We start from the raw sequence: 7,078 nt of genomic DNA, 5'->3' as shown, positions 1-7,078 counted from the left end.
GCAAAGGAACACAACGCTAGCTAATAGCTACTACAGCAGAACAGAGGTTACAATGGGTTATTTTAGCCTATTTGGTTACACACTCGCCGCCACAGAATGTTAACAGCAATGTAATGCCTTTTCTGGCTAATTTTATTCGTCTTACCTCCAACAAAGTGGTCACTGCACAAGCGCTGGTATGCCGCTATCCATCTTCTCCATCGGTCAGCAACTACCGGGATCTGATAAAATGATAACCCTTGCCTTGTTTGTTGATGGTTACTACATCCAGGTGCACAACAATATAGTGGCATGATGGAAGTCTTGCTGAAAATAAACACTTTCTTTGCTGCCGTTCCTCAATGCTGGCTGTGGTAAACTACTGGTAGTACACGTCCAAAATGGCGGCCGCGTTTGTCGTGACGTCACGTGAAAAGGGTCCATATCTCTGATAAGTAAATAAAAAGTAAACTGAAAGCATGCTCTCTTATTTTTAGTTTAAAAGACGTATACTAGAAGCACACTTAAATAAACTTCTTTTTTGTAAGGGATGCCATACGAGGGCCCATAACGCACCATTACCACGGACATAACTGTGTCTCCGCAGTTTGTAAATTAGTTGTAACTTTAAACATATAAACCAAGCGCTTCAATCTGCTCCCTCGTCTAGATCTGTGTGCTAACTAAATTAGCTTAGCTAACTATCAGTACAGTCGTTAGCTTCCTCACCAGTTACTTACTATCACATGTTTCCTCACATATGAGGCGCTGTTTTTGGTAGAAAAAGTAGGCAGCGCATAAAATGACTGTTGTTCCTCATCATTTGGAAGGCAAACAGAGTGTTAATGCTCGGCCAGGGATGGACATGAACCCCTGACGGCCACACAGGTGCTTCTTCTTCAGCCATGATTTTCCAGTGCTGGTGTAGGAGAGAGCGGGGCCACGCCTCCATTCATTCAGTGCGGCTGCTAAGGCGGCTGTCCAACTGTCTCGGATGGAGATTCACTGTGGGATAGCTCGAACGGCCGAGTGGAAAAATTATCAAATTAAAATAAATTACACACAAGTAACAGTAGTGATGGCATAAAGCCGAATGCAATGAAGTAAAAGTACTGTTTTTTCATCAAAATGTAACTGAGCAGGAGTAAAAACTATCCTGCAAAACAACTACTCTCAGCAGTACAATTAAAAAAAAATTATTCAAGTAAATATAACAGAGTAAATGTAACACATCACTACCCACTTCTGTCTTTATCTCCTGCAGTGAGCATGAGACACCCGGGACACCCGTATACCAATCCACAGCGTGATGCCATTTTGAGGGATTACAAGCTGTTCTGTACTCTGCCTCATTTTAATGTTAGTGAAGATTGATTTGTTTTGTTTCAGTAAACGAAAGGTTTTTGCACAGTTCACAAAGCAGTTAGAGTTGTTTAGATGAAAAGCTTGATTTGAAGCAGCTCAGAATATTATTGATAAATTACTACGACTAGCAGATTTCTTTCTTCTGCCTTTCAGGAGATTCATTTCAGTCTGTTAACAATGTTAAAATGACCCGTGTCAGTGTGGGTTTCCTCCTGGTTCTCCTACTTCTCAAAGACACATCTAATGACTGATTGAGGCGACTCAGGATCTCTGATCTCAAACATATTCATCTACCGACTTCATTTCCATCTCAACAATCTGTTCATGAGAAAGAATTCTTCATCGACCCAGAATAATGTTCTTGATAAAACATGGTGTCAGGAATAAAACAGGATGAGTGCAGGACTCTACCTTGAGCAACAGTGTCGAATGTTTTGGATAAAAACACACAATGATGCATTCCCCCTCATGCTCCCGGGCCAACAGCTGTGCCTTGGTGTTCACAGGCATAGAGGTGGAAGGGCTTGAAGTGATCAGGTAACCCCAGGGGCGGAACAAAGGGTGCTTTTGAGGGAGTGATAAGCGACCACCATAGCGTCAGTCCAGGTCAAAGGATGTTGCAGTGGATCGTGATGAGAGATTGCAGAACGGAGAAGCTTGTCATAAAAAGAGCAGTCAGGGATCCATTGTCTGCAGTAATTGATAAGACCCAGAAAAGACATCAGTGCATGTTTAGTTGCAGGGCGTTTTGTGTCTAGAATGACAACCTTGAGAAAGTTCAAAACTTCCAAAGTTCAAATACTTAAGTGTCCATGCAATATTGCAGCTTGGTTCTGGAAACCTTAAAGCCCTTGTGCGCCAGATGTTGGAGCAGGCGCAAGTGTCAGTGTCTTGGCAGATTTCTGGTGACTCAGCAGATACCAGAACACACAGACCACACAGTCCTGAGGGAGGGAGAGGTCACAGAGTGCGTTATGAATTTGAATTACAGCTGAAAAAACAGCAGGAGAGTCAAATGAAACCTTGACGTGTCCAAGTATACTACCTCCCCATGTGAAAAAGGCAGAACAGAGATCAATAACAGAAAAACAGCAATGATGAGCAGGAACCTGTGACATTACAGAAGAAACAATCAATTCATTAATCTTGCGTAAATCCGGCGTAAAACGCCAGGTACCATCAGATTTAGGTACTGGATTGACAGGTGTATTATACGAGCTGGTACATGGTCTCACCACGCCTTGCTCGAGGAGAGACTGTAGGATTGTAGAGAGAGAGAGATACTGCTTAACATAAACAGGATGCACATGAATATTGAATCATATTTTGTGTAGTTTCATGTCAATTCCATTTAAGTTCCAGGTTGCAGTGCAACAAAATGCGGAAAGGTTCAAGGACAATGAATACTTATACAAGCCAATGTATCATAATCATGATAATTTATGACGTTTTTTCTTAATGGTTAAACAAAGATAAACCCAAGTCTCCGATTTATAAACACCACTGGAAGGAAAAAAATTTTTTTTCAACATTCTTCAAGTAAACGTTTGTTAACTCTGTTTCTTGCTGAAAAAATTATGGTTAACTAAATACATTAAAAGCCTATCCATTCCATATCCTCTGTGGTTTTTAAAGGCAAAAGTATGAAGGTTTAAAACTCAGCAAGCAGTTAATCAGAACATTTCATATCAATAGTTCAAAAGGAGGAACATGTTTAAGCTTAGCCTCATAAGGAGCAATAAGTTTAAAGAAAGAAAAGGAGATATAAAACAGGGCAAATTGAAATGACAAACAATTTCACTGAATGTAATTTGAATAAAATTGAATAGCTGATAAGCACTTTTTGTTGGATTCGATATGTGACAGAGACTCAAAATACATTTTTAATTCAATTAAAAATAATGGGAATGACAATTGGTTGTCTTGGGCATCTTGACTTTATGTATATGGAATTTACCGAGTAATATAAAGAGACTGGCCCGTTGCCAGGGGGGATCGGAGGGTTCATTCGATCCCCCCCCGCCCCGGACACACACGCCCCTCAAGATTACTCAAGATTTATTCATTTGTTCATGTCTGATGAATATACATTGATTCACATTTAAATTTACAATATCAAATCCAGACTAATCAAAAAAGAAAAGTAGACTAAGTGAGGACGAGAGTTAGAAAAATGGGTTCATTTCTCCTATGTTTATGTTTACACGTTTTGTTCAGACTGCTTTACACCCCAATCCAGTGGGTGGCGGTAATGCCCCCATTTCCGTTGGTAGCTAACCGGCAAATACACTGAAGCGAAGAAGAAGAGGAAGAAGAATCCGAAGAGGGATAGAAGAGAAAATAGGGAAAAAAGAAGATTAAGAGAGAAAATGCAAGAAATCTGCTGCTATTTTGTCCCAAAATATTGGCGCCATGTTCCAAAAAAGGGCCAAAATGGGTAAGGTGCTGAGTGCAGGACTTTGTTTTTCTTTTGTTTACAACAGTAGTGGTAGATCGATCTGTCAGAGTGATCAGTGGGGGTGGGGGGTAGCGTCAGCCCGTCCGTCAGTCTATAGGCCAATTTATGCTGACAATCCAGTCCTCGCAGATGGTGTCGCAGATAGTGTCTGCGTAGCCCCCCCACCTTCGCAGACGCACCTCCCAAAAATTGTGACCACCGCAGAAGCCTCGCAGACAGCGTCGCAGACAAGAGGGCTCTGATTGGTCCACTCTACATCCGCTGTACACGCACTTCCGCTTCCCTACTTTCCCGGTTTGTTTTGTTTTCACGACCGGCATTTTTAAAAACACGAGCGAAGATGGAGCAGCATGAAGAGCGGTTGATTGAGGAAGTACGTACATCTATACGACTCCAGTTCTAGTCATTATAAAAAAAAAAAAGTTCTAGTCATTATAAGTAACCGGAGGATAAACACTCCATAACCACACCCACCAACTACTCCTAGCGACTTCGCGCCCCCTTGCGTTGTGCCGGTGAATAACATCACGCACGCCTATAACTCCCCGCTCAACAATAAATTACAACTGTCTGCGAAAAGCTATCTGCGAAAGCCTTGTCGCAAGAGCATGCAGAGGCCTTATGTGTGTCAGTGACACACACACACACACACGCACACACAGAGATGAGTTAGGTGGCTCGATGGCTAGGTACTAGTAGCGTCGGACCTGGGGCTGCTTTTATTTTTTTTTCAGCTTGGGAAATCGGAGCTGTGGTGTGGTGTGAAGACAGTAAAATGCGAGACTTTAAGAGCACGTGTTTTTCAGTCGCCATGGTAACATGACGCCCTGTCAGTGGTTTGGCATTTGGATCAGAGTGAAAAGAAACGTGTGCACTAGCTGAAAAATGAAAATGTTCAGACCAGTGTGTGTGAAAACACCCACTGTTGCTGCATTTGGGCATTTTTAAATCAATTGTCCTTATAGGGCTGTGCGATATTATTTCAATCTCAACAACTGAAGTGAGCAACAGAGACAGGCAACAACAGACAGACAATGAAGGAGAGCAACAGAGACAGGCAATGGAAGAGAGAAACAACAGACAGACAATAAAGGAGAGCAACAGAGACAGGCAATGGAAGAGAGCAACAACAGACAACTGAGGTGAGGAACAGAGACAGGCAATGAAGTCACAGCACAGTTGTAGGAAGATAACAATAATAAGTTAGACAACAGAGAACTTATAACGAATAAAAAAAAGTCTAAATTAGAAGATTTGAAGTGTGCTCGTGTATTTGGGGGGTACGGGAGTAGGGGGCCAGATGAAGTCCACTTTTGGGGAAAAAAGACCCCCCACAATGCTGGCTACAGGCCTGAGAGATTACTTATATTAAATCTATTATTATGTGAGAAAGTGCCAAAAATAATGTGTTTCTCTGCTCATTGCAGATTTCTGTGTGTCCTTGTCTGCTGTTCTTGCATGGATGGTTGTTTGTTTATATTATAGCTCTCTGTAACGAGTTCAGTCTGGGAGCCCTTATCTCCCAGAAAGAGACAGAGACTGCAGAGACGGAACAATTATTCAAAATATTATATTTATAACAGGACGACAATTATTCAAAAAATGTCAAAAATGAAGTAAAGAGCGGGTTAGCTCGCTGTTGAACTAATTGCATGTTTCCCAGACACGTCTCGCTAAAACGCGTCAGAAACAGGAGTATATAGGATATTTAAAGGTTAGAATTTTCAGCATGACCGTTACATATGATTAATAAAAATACCACTACACGATCAGTTTTAAAATGTTTTAGATCAACATTCGGTTAAACATTAAACTTTTCGGCATTTCCATTCACAAGTAGGGTAAATATATTTGATGCCTTTTATTACACTTTTTCCATATCTGTTCTATTCTAGGTGATGAACAGATGAGGCGTGTTGAATAAACTTGTGTTTTATTACACGTTACACTGGACAGCGGCGTGTCCAGCCATACAAAACACTTCCTGCTTCTCTCCCATCTAGTGCGCATGCCTAGCTCACAAGCATTATGGGAACTGGAGTTCTAATGCTATTAACACATAACATCACAATTTTGCCGTCACAAACTTCTGTCTTAGTTTTAGCTACTTCGTATTCATCATTTATAGGATTTAGACATGAAACTGCATTAATAGCTGCACTATTAATTATTAAAACACATTAATAGTCTTGTAGACTGTTCAGAGATCACCTCGCGGACCACTCGTGACTTTCCAGTTACAAGTTTCGGACTATCAACACACAATGAATATAAAATACAGATGATCTACTCACCAAACGCTGAAACTAACTGATTAAGAAACAACCATTCTATGTTGAGGGAAGAGGATCTCTTCTCTCCTTCCTGAACAGTGATGAGATTCACAAACGATTCGGATCTTTTTCGAGACGAAACATAAAAATGACTCGATCAAGCGAATCGATACAGACGCATGGACTGCATTTGTTGAGTTCATGCACACGTAATGGTTTGAGGAAAGTTCATACTTTAATTTCATGCAGCATGAAAGTGTGATTATTGTTTACAATTTGAAAACAGGAATACAAATAAGGTTTCCGTAGTTTCTGAGTCAAGAATCAAGTAAATTGATTCACACGCATGCGAGTTTGTTCTAAAGAATCGATTCAGTGAAGCTTTCGTTGAGATTATAATGAATATACAGAATGTCTGTATTTTATGCGGATTCTTAAAAAAAAAAAACTTCAATATTTATTTAGAGCTATAATCAATTCCCACGATGATAAAAAAGCGCATAACATTTACACTTTGTGTTTTTTGTCAAACATTGAAGCTTTGTATTCATTCTTAAGGTTTATTGTTAAAAAGTAACTGGGATATATCATTGTTAATTATCATTCAAATTTTAGGTAAATTATTTTAATTTGCATCTTCTAAAGATTTTATAAGGGAAATAAGGATTTTGGAAGTTGGTTATTGTTTTATTATTTTTGGGCATACCCAGTAATGCCATATATAAATGCTGAGACAATTAAAAAATAAAATATACATTACACAGCTCCTAAAGATTGCAAATACCTGAACAAGGATAAATCAAAACTGAGCTGGCCAAATTGTCTAGAATTTGTGTAGAATGCTAAACAACAGCGATTCATCCAATCCCGTGGGTTTTTCTCGGGGTCTGGGTACCTTAATACAATTTTCCCCCATGGTGGTACGAAGGAATCAGTCCCGAGATTAATTATTATGGGTTTATGGGTCACAAAGCGTGCTCTCCCCATGACAGCTTATTCACGT

The 7,078-nt window shown here is 40.2% G+C and overlaps 1 long non-coding RNA gene across 1 annotated transcript; it reads right to left on the bottom strand.

Annotated features, from left to right (window-relative positions):
• Positions 1 to 722: 722 nt before the first annotated feature.
• On the bottom strand, positions 723 to 6,178 carry LOC132871639 (uncharacterized). The gene is made up of 3 exons (XR_009651308.1): positions 6,097 to 6,178; positions 2,147 to 2,288; positions 723 to 2,034 (listed from the first exon to the last, which is right to left on the bottom strand). It is a non-coding gene; the product is annotated as an uncharacterized LOC132871639 (long non-coding RNA).
• Between the last annotated feature and the right edge of the window lie 900 nt (positions 6,179 to 7,078).

Source organism: Neoarius graeffei, chromosome 2 (genome assembly GCF_027579695.1).
Source record: "Neoarius graeffei isolate fNeoGra1 chromosome 2, fNeoGra1.pri, whole genome shotgun sequence".
In the NCBI taxonomy this organism is placed as follows: Eukaryota; Metazoa; Chordata; class Actinopteri; order Siluriformes; family Ariidae; genus Neoarius; species Neoarius graeffei.
The sequence above is the reverse complement of the archived record's forward strand: the minus strand, read 5'-3'. Positions and strand labels throughout refer to the sequence as shown.